The sequence below is a fragment of the Clupea harengus genome, unplaced genomic scaffold (assembly GCF_900700415.2).
Source record: "Clupea harengus unplaced genomic scaffold, Ch_v2.0.2, whole genome shotgun sequence".
Classification (NCBI taxonomy): domain Eukaryota; kingdom Metazoa; phylum Chordata; class Actinopteri; order Clupeiformes; family Clupeidae; genus Clupea; species Clupea harengus.
In genome coordinates, this window is record NW_024879583.1 from 1 (window position 1) to 13319 (window position 13319).

The following is a 13319-nucleotide window of genomic DNA, read 5'->3' on the forward strand; positions in this document are numbered from 1 at the left end:
CCTAAAAATACTTGTCCCAAGAACGCTCCCATCTTCCAAACTTCTCATTTAACCAATCTACCAGAGGATTTTTTATTCCAGACTGTTCTTTCATTTCGTTAGCTAGGGCCTTCAATTTACTCAGACTCCTGGTTAGTTTCCCATCGGGTGCAGTATTGTTAGCAATGGCAGTACAACAGGTATCTCCAAACATTACACATACCCCCCTTTCTCAGCTAGCAGCATGTCTACGGCAATGCGATTCTGCAATGCCATAAGCGAGGTCTGAGAAAGTTGTTCGTGGATTGCGTCTATGGCATCTCTGGTTAGGTTGGCCAATCTCTGTACATTGTAATGCACTAGGTTAATCCTGTTTACATTTTTATTCACTGTTATGGGAAATATTGCTGAAAATAGGGGAAATGATTCCCATCCTGCTGCCACTTCATCTGCCAATTTGAATTCATCTGGTATGTTTCTGGCTTGCCCAATTGCATCAATCCATACCCCATCTCTGTTTTCTCCCCTTCTTTCTCCATCAATGTACTCCGTCTCCTCCTTAAGCCTGATGAGTTTTGTTTCCACATTTCACCAGCGGATGCTATGTAGATGGGAGAGTTCAAAGACACCAAAACACACATTCCCCTCCAATTGACAGGAAGGTAATTATACAGTCTTTTCCCCCCACAATACCACCACACATCCGCTCTGGTGATGGTCAATTTGCTAGCGACTGGAGTGTTAGTTACATCCATTATATTTCCACATGGGGTTCCTGGGCCTCGTATTGGGATTTCCCCTGTCAAATATACCTGGTTTGCTGGGTTTTTGTTTCTAAAACATGTCAGATTCCCCAGGTCACCTATTTTGAATATAGGTGGACCTACATTTGGTGGGGCCATTGGGAAAATAGTTTCCCATGGTTTGCATGTAGCGTTTGGATTTCTGCTGACATTAATTCTATCAGGCATGCAACACCTTTTCCTGATTCCCCGTATCTTCCCATTCTCAAAAGCTGTTGGTCCCATGATGAGAGCTGGTCTGGCTTTTGCACAGATGAGACAGTCTCCAGTCTGAACTTGGTGGATTATCTGCATTCTATCTATCCAGGAGTTACTATCTTTGAACCCAGTTTCTACTGCCAGTGTCTGCTGGTAGGTGATTTTGTCTGCATCTAGTTTTTGCACTACAGCCGGGGCTGAGGTGGGTTTATTCACTACATCTTCGGGTTGATTTACATAATTTATGCGTATTAAGCCTTTTGGGTCTTTCCCTCTTACATCCACTCCTACTCCAAAGTACAATATGTCTCCTACTCCATGGGCCCTGCCTGTCCCTCCTGTGCATGTCTTAGGATGCCACCCCTCCATGTTCCAGGGGTTTTTCAGTCCTGCCTCCATAGTCATAATCAGGGGATTTACTCCTCCTGAAAGGTGTGCTGCTAAACTACCTCTTTTTAACGAGATCTTTTGTTTGAAATACCATTGGTCCGTGTATTTTCTAGGGGCAATTGACTTTAGGGGGCTTGCACCAGTCCACCAGAAAATATCCTGAGTCCACGAATAACACCAATTCCCCGATGTCGTCCTTGGATACCCATAAGTAAACACACAGGCATACACATCATATCCCTTCCATGCCTTCCCATCTCCCCGCAGTCTATTACATCGCATAAGTCGAATTGAAACACATTTCCTTTTGTCTTGACAACGTTCAAAATTACTTTTGCACCACAGGGGTCCAGACTCCCACTTCCTGTCACCCCTGGCCTGTACTCCATCCCTGGCAACAGGTCTGGAGGCTGTGGTGCCACGTTAGTCATGTACAGAGATATCATGACTATCAGAAACAGTCCCATTCTTTCCAGTTTTTACCAATGCACAATGGGAAAAATGATGCCAGTTACTGTCTCCTTCTTTGTCCACTTTCACTGATCTGTCCGAGACCACTGTTACCTTGTGTGGACCAGTCCACTTTGGCTCCGACCAGTGTGGTCGACCTTTACCTTGATGTAGACCTGGTCTCCTACGGTCACTGGAAGTGGTCTCAAACAGCCTTGGTCTTCCTCCTCTCCTCAATCTGTACCTGCTGGGATATCAAGTCAATCATCTGCCCCAATACTTTCATATATTCGGACAGTTCTGTGTCTCCTGGCTCATTCTGATCTACCCATCTAGGGTCCTCTCTAGGACCAGGCATGGCCCTCCCCGTCAGTATCTCATGAGGGGAGAGGTTGGTTTCTGTTGCAGTTTCCTGCCTCATTGACAGTAGGACTAGAGGTAATGCCTCTGTCCATTTCATCTGTGTGCCTGCCAATGCTTTTGCCAGTTTGTTTTTTATGGTTCGATTAGCCCTCTCCACTATGCCTTGACTCTCTGGGTGGTATACACTCCCAAACCGGTGCTCAATCCCCATGGTTCGTTCTACCGTCTGAAGGTGTTCATTTTTGAAATGGCTCCCATTGTCGGAGCAGATTTTTGCTGGCACCCCATACCTAGGTATCAAATCTTTTGTTAGCCATTTCACTACAGACTCTGCATCTTCTTTTTTCGTTGGTATTGCTTCTATCCATCTGCTGTATCTGTCTACAGCCACGAGTAGTAGCGATAACCCTCCTTTGTCGCCAGCTAACCCCATGTCTGTATAGTCAATGCAGATTTCACTCCACGGTGCAGAGGGAACAGGAAACTTTAGCAGTGGGTGGGGCAGTGTTCGTTTTGTATTCATTTTGTTACACGTGGTGCATTCGCTTCGGTAATTTTCAATGTGTTCTCTGAGTTTTGGACACCACCACTGTCGCCTTATTTGTTTGTACATTTTTGCCACTGACACATGAGTGCTTCCGTGGGTCTCTTTGAAAATCACAGGTAGTAAGGTTCGAGGAGCCACTACTTGTCCCCCTGTCGACCTCCATATGTGATGTACCTTTCCGTTTTGCTTGTGCGTCTGTCTTATTGCCCCATAAGTTATCCAATCTCTTACTTCTTGAGGACTAGATGCTTCCTGTATTTCCACTATTTCTAGTAGCTTAAGGCTCAGTTGTATCTCTGACAGTGGAGTGGCCTCAGCCTCCTCAGTCTGAGAGAGCTCGCTTGTTTTTTCTGTTGTCTCACCTGTTCCTTATTCTGTTCTTTGCTATTTTTCCGGATCGAAGGGTCACAAATTGCCCTGCTTCCTCGTATCCCGATGCTTGTTTCGCCGCCTTGTCTGCTGCAGCATTTCCCTTGCTTTCCTTATCTGTCCCTTTGGTGTGACCAGCTACTTTTACCACTGCAACCTCTCGGGGTACTTGTACTGCTGCTATCAGTTCTTTCAGGAGTTTTACATGTTTTACAGGAGTCCCTGCTGCGGTTAAAAATTTCCTCCTCAACCACTGAGGTCCATCAAAATGCACAGCGCTGAAACCATACGCTGAGTCTGTGTATATGTTTACTCGCTTGTCTTTGCTCATTTTAAGGGCCTCTGTGATGGCTATTATTTCCGCTGACTGAGCAGACGCTGGTTGGGGTATTTCTTCCGCTTTCAAGGTTTCTGGCTTCCCTTTTTTCCACTCTCATTACCGCGTATCCTGCCCTGTTTCCGTTTTCTCCCCTTATATGAAGCTCCCATCAGTGAACAATTCCCAATCTGGTGTCTCTATTGGTTCAGAAGAACAACTCCATCCCTCAATTGCTGTCTTTTTTCACTCGGGCTACACAGTCATGTTGTTGCAAATGTCCCCCATTTATCCCTTTAGCCATATTTGCGTAATTATCTTTGGGGCTTTAAACACTACATTGGCTCTTTTCAGTGCGTCTTCAATTTTTATTTGCCTTGTTGCCGAGAAGCTGAACGCATTTGATGCCAGTAGTGGCGGTTACGCTGTGATCGGTATGGACTACCAATGGGTGACATAGTACTATAGTGTGCTGTTTTTTTCGACTGCTTTTGCAATTGCAGCAGAAATTTGACGCACGTTGGGTTTTCCCATTTTTCCACTGAGTCTAGTTTGCAGCTGTATAAGACAGCACCCGTCTCTCTCCTCTCTCTTTTTGTATAGTACTGCATTCACTGTTCCATCGGTCTCTGCTACGTCTAGATTAAAATCTATGTTGTAGTTCGGGCTCGCCAGGTGTGTGGCAGCACTCACACGCTGTCTTTACCGCTTGGAACACTCGATTTTCTTTGGCACTGTCCAATTTAGTTCATCTTTAATGCTCTGTGACCCACCTCTGTTACCATTTCTCTGAGAGGGAGGGTCAATTGCACATAGTCAGGAACGTAGGTCCGGCTATACCCACATAGTCCTAGGAATCCTAGCATGTCTTGTACTGTTCTTGGCTGTCCATACTGTAGTATGCGCTTCTGTGCTTGCTCTGACATGGCTGTTTCCATTCTTTTCCTACTACTCTTCCTAGGAATTCGACTGAACTTCGTGTTATCTGGCATTTCTCTCGCTTGACCTTTGAACCCCGCGTCCGCTAGGGTGTCAACAGTTGTTTTGTAGCGTGTAATGACTCTCCGCCGTTCTCGCCGCAATGAGGCAGTCATCCACATATTGGATCAGCACCACGCCTTCTGCAAGCTGAATGGTCTTTAAGATCTGGTTAAGTGCCAAATTGAACAGCCCTGGGCTGTCCTTGTAACCTTGGGGGCAGTCGGTTGTATGTGTATCTCTTTCCCCGATACGTAAATGCAAACCACTCTTGGCACTCCTCTGCTAAAGGTAAACAGAAAAATGCGTTAGCCAGGTCAATCACACTAAAAAACTTGTGTTCAGGATTTATGGCCCGCAAGGCTACATAGGGGTCTGGTACTGGCAGTGATAGGGTTGTTGGTTGCATCATTTTATGGCCCTTAAATCGTGTACCATTCTCCATCCTTTGTTGCCTGCCTTCGGCACAGGTAGGATCGGTGTGTTCCACCTTGCTTCTGGAGCTGGCCTTAGCACTCCTACTTTTAGCAATCCTTCTACCTCTCTGCTATACCCTGTTTCTTGTTTCAGTTTTTAGTGGATACTGTGGCCGCCACACAGGGCTTGGTGATTTCTGGTTTTCAGTATCAGGGTGGCACTTCCCTCTATTCTCCCTACATCATTCTGGTGTGTTGTCCACAGGGCTAGTTGGTACCTTCAGCTAGTAAGCTCTCTGCCCCACCGTGGTTAGTGTTGAATCCTGGCTATGTCACGTGGTTTTTCTACTTTTTCAAGTTTGGCCATGTCCCATGCGTCTATAGTGAACCTTCCGGAAACTGTCCATCTTTTGAAACTTTCCACCAAAATCTTCAATTTCCACGTAAACTGCCTGATTGGCTCTTGGCCATCATATCCCCCAGACTAGCTGCCTCATGTTCTCCAGTCATTGCTAAAGTTATGTGTGGATGGTATTGTTCCTTTCCGGACCCACTCTCTTTGTTCTGGGTGAGGTCTACCTCTGCTGCTATGCCTTCTGGCCCAACCACTATGTGTGTTGTGTGTATCTCTTCACTCTGTCCTTCTCTCAGTTTTTTCCCAGCGATTGTCATATTCTAAATCTGAATCTGCCGCATAATAATAGGTCATGTGGAAACGGGTCGGCTGGTTCATGGTATGTTAAATCTGTGTTCATTTTCTTTTTCCATTCGTAGTATTGACGTAGAAGCCCTGGGCACACAGAAATCATGTGTGATCCTGGACCAGTATACGTTTACTGTGTTATCTTTTTGTTCTGAGGCCTCAATCAGGATGTACTGACCGTGTGTTCGCTCTATTCTAGGTTGTCCAGGCCACTGTATTTCCAATCCGTCTGGTGAGCATAAAATTTTGACTCCCATCTTTGAGAGTTATGTCTCGAGCTAATAAGTTCACTGGGCAATTGGGTGCTATGATGACGGGCTCTACTACTGTTTGGTTTCCGAAACGAATCGTTATTGGTTGTGTGTATGGTTGTTTTTCTTGTATCCCGAGAACCCTATTGTGTTTAATGTTTTTTCCCGATAATTCAACCCCTCCTGGTCTTTTGGTCAGTGTAGTTGCTGCAGCACCTGTAATCAATCATGAATTCAACTTTTTCATTGCCAATTAAACCGTTATCATGGAGGGGACCAGGTGGGCTCACTCGGGGGTGGGGTTCTCGTGGGCCTCGTCAGTAACCGTCCCCATTATGGTACGCCCATTCGTCGTATCCATCAGGTACGGGTCCTGCACTCACCTCCCTGCATGTTCGGTCCCTGTTGGCCATCCCCCTCTACTCTGGTTCCCTCGGCCTCTGCCTCCTTGTGATGCCCTATACCCTCCTCCATTGCTACCTCTTCCACGGTTCTGTGGCATAGGTGGGCCCATGTGCTGGCCCCTGTTCCCCATATTGTGGGTTGCGTGGGTAGGAAGGCGCCACTGCGCCACACTGCCGTGCATAATGCCCATAGATCCCACAAGTATAGCATCGGATCTGACTTACATCTCTTCGTGGGTATGATTGCATTGGCTGGGATGCATATTGCACTGGTGGTTTGTTACTGAGTGGTGGTGGGGCCGCGGGTGTTAAAAGGCGGGCGCCATCACAACTTGGTGCTGGTGCCAGAATGGCCTGCGCTGCTGCCTTGATAGTTGCTTGTTCCATCCGCTTTTGTGAGTTGTTCCACAAGCTTGTCACCTGTTTTGTTTCCCTGGCTCTCTTTCTTATCTTTCTCTGCCCTTCCTATGACGCTTCAATCCATGCTCCACGTGTTGCCACCCCATACATTCTGTGGGCAACACATCCAGTCCCACTGTGTCTTTTAATTTATTTTGAACTGGTTGTGGCAGCCCTTCTACCACCCCTTTCCTGAAATGTATTTGTGCCAGTGCTGAATTGTCTGGTCTTTCACCGGTTCCTTTTTTCCCACATCTCCCACGCCCTCACCAGGTACTCATGGGTGTTTCTCACTCTCTTTTATCTGCAGGCTGGTTAATGCGTCAACCGTATAGGCTGTCGGATAGCTCGTCTCAGAGACCCCCATATCCGGTTACGATATGCATTAAAATGTTCGTCCTCAGGTCTCCCCTCACTCTTGGCTACTCTCTCTGCCTCCAATAGAGCCCTATCCGCGTGGACTTTTATCAGTATTGTGCGTATGTCTGCCAGAGCTAACTGATCCTGACAAGTCTCTCTCTCAAATGTGGTGATCCAGGAAGCTGCACCATTGGCTATTGGTGGCAAGCGTTTGATTAGTGCCTCAAGATCTGTCCTACCCCATGGCACATATTTTCTCTGGTTCTGGCCTGTTGCTATTAAAGGATACATCCCTGTTGGAACCTGTGGAACTTGTGTGACACACATGGGTTCATCTTCACCTTTGTACCTTTTGTACAAGCTTCTACCTGTTCTCATCTGATGCATGTGTGCTTGATCTAGCTTCACTGGGAGTTTCCTCATTTCATATTCCTCCTCACTACTCTCTTCTGTGTCCGTATCTTCTGGTTCCCAGTGTTGCCTTCTCTGTCCTCTCATCACATCACCAGCCGCTAGTCTTTTTCCCGTTATAGTAACTTCATCTAGATCTCCTTTCCTATCCTCACTGCTGGGGTAGAAGTGTATATAGGTGGGGTATACATTGGTTGCCCCTGATCATACAATTCCTTGGGATACTGAAGAATGGGATAGCCCTGCATGTCTTGATGTGTTGTCTGTGCTAGTCTGAAACCGGACGTGTGTGTGTGTCTTTGGGCCTAGGCCCCCCCCACTCTGCTCCTGTTGGAGCAGGGAAGTGTGTGTGGACTCTTGGCCCCCACCTTTTCAACTCTGTCTGAGCAGCGAACTGTGGGTGAACTTCTCGGCCCCCACCCTCTCTGCTCTCACTGCGCGGTGAACTTCTTCTTTCTGTCTGTCTCCCTTTCTCTGCTCTCACACTTTCTCTCTCCTCTCTAGACTTGTTGAATCCCTCACTCTGTACAAAATCATGAGATGACATATATGTGGCATATTCTGGGGGGTCAGTGCGCTCAGCCCTGTCAGCCCCTCTATTCTCCCTGTTCATGCTCTCTTCAGTATCTGAGTCCTTTGAGTCTACCTCCTCTATTCTTTCATTGATGTTGTCTATGAGGCCTTGCACCAGGCCATTTATGCTTACACATTGGTCATGTGTGCGGGCTAAATCAGTTGCCAAACGCAGTTCACTCCCTTGTCCAGTTACAGTTACTAGATGTGCAGTGTTTGCCATCATTGTTGTCAAAGCGTGTGTACATTCTGCAAGTCTGTCTACCCTATCTGCAATGTATTCTGTTTTCATTTTCACTAGGTTGGACACACCTTCCATCTCTTCGTCAATTATCTCTAATCTTTGTGCAGGAATTACCACCATAGGTGCTTGTGTTACCAAGTCCCTGCGGCTGAACCCATTATATGGTGGGGGCGCGCTGGCTGTAGCCACAGGTAGAGGTGGATACAGTGTGTTTTCTGTCTCCCTACTTTCTTCCATATTCTTTCCTCTTTTTTCTGGGTCATTTTCGATCTGTGTCTTTTCTCCCTTCTCCACTGAATTTTGTTTCTTTCTTTTGTTTGCCATTATCGCCCCTTTCATGATCATCCCCATTATTTCGTCTCTAAATATATTCTCATCACTCCAGCCATCTCGGGCATGTCTTTTCGACTGGAGGAAGTTTTTCTCATCTATCTTCCTCTTTTTCTGTTCCATCTCATCTGTTGAACGCTGTCTCAACATTACACAATCTTCTCTGGTTGGAACAGGCTTGTCTGCTTCGGGATACCATCCTCTCTTAATCCAATCTTTTATTAGCTTTTCTAAGTTCCTGATTTTGTCTTTTGCAACCGCCTTTGCATTGTTTTTGTCAAAATGCTCTTTGATGTCCAGCACCAATTGACCTGCTGACCCTGCTCTCCGAGTTTGCTTGGTCTGCCATAACTCAACCTGCACTGGCTACACTTCCTTTGTTTACTGCCAACGCAAGTCTAGGGTTTAGTACTGGATTTATCAGGTCCCAACCTACTATAATGCCCCTAGTATTCTCTCTGTGATTTCTGCGAATCTAGGTTTTCTCACCATTGACTAGTAAACTGTTTAAATTTATGTGTCCCCTCACTTGTGGTGGCGGGAACCAAATATCACCGTCTCCCCACGTTTTACGCTCCCAGAGGGGTATTACAGTTATCTGAATTTTCTCGTACCAAATTTCAGGTCTCCCTTTTTTCTGTCTTTTTTCTACGGGCGCCCAAACTGCGTTTCCAAAAGCTATGGGGTCGTCGTGGAGCCAGTAATAGAACTCTTTTAGTTTTACTGTCCACTTAACTTCGTGTTTTTTCCCTCCCTCTTTTGGAGGGAGAAGTGATTTTTCGTAGACTGTGTCAAATAATCCTAATAAATATCGTGGATTGATCAGACGATTCTCAAACGAGGATAACCACTCCAATATGTTCTCCTCCTGATATGGGCAGTGATTTCTTAGGTACCCTGCACTCGCTCCCACCACTTCTACGTGTTTTCTTATTATCTCAGCCCCTGTTTTGCCTGGGTAAGTTAACAATGTATCCAACCACCAACGGCTCTTGGGTGCTATTATTCTGTAATCACCCCTGATAGCTGTTGGAGTTGTATTCTCTAATTCTAACTCCCTCTCTACCTCCTCTACGTTCATCTATGGTTGACTAAATATAGATGCTTGCCCCACAGTTGTGTTTTTATCAGAAACAGGCCCTTATAACCAATTAGACCTGTTATAGAAACTTTTTTGATCAGAACTAGGCCTTTATAATCAATTAGACCTGTTATAGAAACTTTTTTGATCAGAACTAGGCCTTTATAATCAATTAGGCCTTTTCCCTTCCCCCCTGTTTTCTTTTCTCTTTTTTTTTTTTTTTTTTTTTTTTAATTGTTTTCTGAACCTTGTTTGCTTTTATCACTCCTCGCCAATCCGGTGCCTTATTGTACAGTTTCCTGTACGGCCAAGGGGTTCATGAGCCCACCGAAGGGAATTGCAGATACACAAACAAGGTTTTACTAAACACACTGAGTTAGTCTGAATGATCCACTTATCCGGTTGTTTGTTGGATTCTTGCATCCACCGAAAGCTTACCCATTCAGACGTAACAAAGGTGTGTTATATCAGTGTTAAATCAGTGCTATTTCAATGCTATATCACTGATTTACTCTATCATCTGAGTACTTCTGATCTTAATTTGACACTTTTGCTGAACACAACAGTTGTGGGTATTACTTCTATTATTTATTTGCAAGTCACTTATCTTTTGAAAGACTATCAATCTTACAAATATTCACTTCTGTCCTATAGTACTGTATAAAGACAGGAGTCGGGTGTCTGAAAATTCAAACTTCCTCCTGATACATACACAGAACTGTGCGTGGCGCAGTGCCAGCCGTGTGTCTCTCTGCACTCAATTCTACCTTTCTTTATCCTATTTACACGCTTTTGCCCTATTTACATTTAAAAAAATTTGCGCTACTCGCTTTACACGCGCTAACCGTGCTTGGTCGCGTTACACGCTTATCCTTTACCTCTAACCCAGAGGGTGAGCACATCCGGGATGTAGGCTAAATTGTAGGTCAAGAGTAGGCTAACGAGCTCAGACACTACTTCGATTATCTACTTCAGTTGCTACGCGGAAGGGTCAACCATGCTCACCCCCCGTTTAGGAACTCTGGTCTGTTACGCAGTCCGTACTAATCTCCCTCCTCCCTCTAAACCTAATGTTTAGGTAGTCAGGTCTATTATGCAGACCTACTAATCTCCCTCCTCCCTCTAAACCTAATGTTTAGGTAGTCAGGCCTTTTACAGTACCTACTAATGCTTTTTCTTATTTAAAACTGACAATTCACAAAGGCCTTGTGGGTTTTTGTATCACTATCCACCATCCACTCACACTTGCTGCTTCCTTCAAGATCCAAGATGACAGACAAAAACTAACTAATCAATATTCTAAGCTATGGACAATTCAATGAAATAGGTTTGTCCTCACCTTATTTTTCTCGCAGGCCTGCTTTTTGTCTGCCGCCAAAGATCTCGAAGCCCCACTCTGAGCCTCGTGCTCCAGGTGAGGGTTTGGTTGGTCCACCTCTCCTCAGTTCAGCGTCGGTGTCACCAATTTGTTAGGAAAAATACTCTGCGTGTTGTTTCGGAGAGGAACCACCATACGAAGCAATTTGTTGTAACAAGGTTGAGTTTTTACTGGTAGGTAACGACACAAAACAACTTGCTCAATAGACAGTCAAGTACAGTCAAGCAAGCCGGAGAATGCATTCTAAAGTCTAAACAGAAGATGCTCGCACTTTTAAGGCCTAATTCTGTGATGTCACTTCTGGCCCCTGGGCCGCCCATCGATCGATCTTTAAGATTGTGAAATACTGTCTCGTCCACTCTGCCCTTAGTTATAACACATGATTCTTGTGGTATTTCCCATTGACAGAACTTCTGCTTTTTATCTGCTGACATGTATGTCTGGACACTTTCCCTTATCTATGGCCCAGACTTGACCACTTGATTTATCCTCATGCCTTTCACCTCTTCTGGGCCGTTGTCCCAGTTACTTGCTGTTTTCTGACTGCCCTTTTCTTGTGATTATACTTCATTGATACATTTGGTTAAATGTGATATGATTAGATACATTTGATAATTCAAAATTATCTTACAGTGTGTGTGTTTGTAAGTGTTTGTATGTTTGTGTGTGTGTATGTAAGAGTGTGTTCGTGTGTGTGCAAGCGTATTTGTGACAGTGTGTTTAATTGTGTGTGTGTGTGTGTGTGTGTGTGTCTGTGATGAAGATGGAAAAGGAGAGTGATAAGAACTTTACTGCTGAATTAATAGTGGCCCTTTACATGTGAGGACCATGACAATTCACTGTCACTGTCCAATTCAGTGATAGTAAAGCAGTATTTGGTCTTGTGATACTCACTCTAGTTTATCCAGCTTACAGTTGGGATCCTCCAGAAGAGAAGAAAGATGCTTCACTCCTGAGTCTCCTGCTTTATTCCCACTCAGCTGCAGCTCTCTCACGTGTGAGGGGTTTGATCTCAGTGCTGATGCAAGACAACTGAAGCCCTCTTCTGTAATACTGCAGTTTGTCAGGCTGAAAAGAGAAAAGGACAAATATTTGTTTCCCCCTATTAGACAAATAAAAAGTGAAAAGGAATCTAAAAAAGGAATATATATATTGTGTGTGTGTTCCTTTTAGTTTTTATTAGGGCTGTCAACGTTAACGCGTTAATCTATGCGATTAATGCGGCCGCGATTAACACGATAAAATATTTTAACTCAATTAACGCAACTTTAACTCTTTGGTGACGGTCCCTTTAAATTTCGGTCACTCATGACTGGTCACATATTTTGTTGCATTCTTGTTCTATTTCACTCAATCTTCGTTCCCATGGTACTGAAAATGTTGTTTACAGTTGTCCAATCACAAAAGAGTATTTGATTTGAATGCCCAGTCTCAAATACCATTGGTTTAGAGATGTTTTATAGAAAAATATTTTTGACATCGCTTCATTTTCAACATGGCGTTTGCAAGCAAAGTCTACATGCTCGATCAAGTGGTTCATCTATGTTTACAAACGGACAATGAAGAGGACAAAGATGCAGATAGTTCCACTGGTGGGATGAGCAGTGGCGAAGAGGAAGAACTTGATCATCTATTAATGAATGATTGTGATAATGATCAAGAATTGAGGTTAGATGCGTCTATGTTCACTCCTAAACGACACGCTGTTCATCCTTACATTACAATTTCCGATCTTTTGCGCCATCAATATATATCAATATATACATCTTTTTAGTAACACTAAACGTTATAACATTATATTATTATTTGGAATTGGTTATTGTAAGTTATTAGACGTTTTCTTGATAACCTATGTGTTTCCAGTGTTTGACATTTGACGTGAATGACGTTACATTCATCGATTCGTTCGTGTCATATGTCCCGCATTTAGATCGCGATACACATTATTTTTCATACAATGCTATCACTTCTGTCTCATAGTTATTTTGTTTATCTTGATCAACCAAAATAAATGATTATATATTTCTATACTTGCATTTGTGTTGTTATTTCTCGTATATAACTTTGTAGTTTGCTATTTATTATGATATTTCATCCTAAACATTCTTCTTATATCTATCATGTGGTGGATGATATTCACCTTGATCACTGCATGGCAAATCATAGATCAGTAAAGAGACAAAGTAATTGCAACTTTGTCAAAGATCAATACATAAAACATGAATATTGATATATATCAACATTCATGTTTTATGTTGCTAATTTTCATTGCAGTGCTCAAGGTGAATATCCACCACAAGACAAGTCAAGTTCAGGGAGTGATTCGGAAAATTATCTTGGGTCACCTCTGCAAAAACGTGGCAGAGGACAACCACA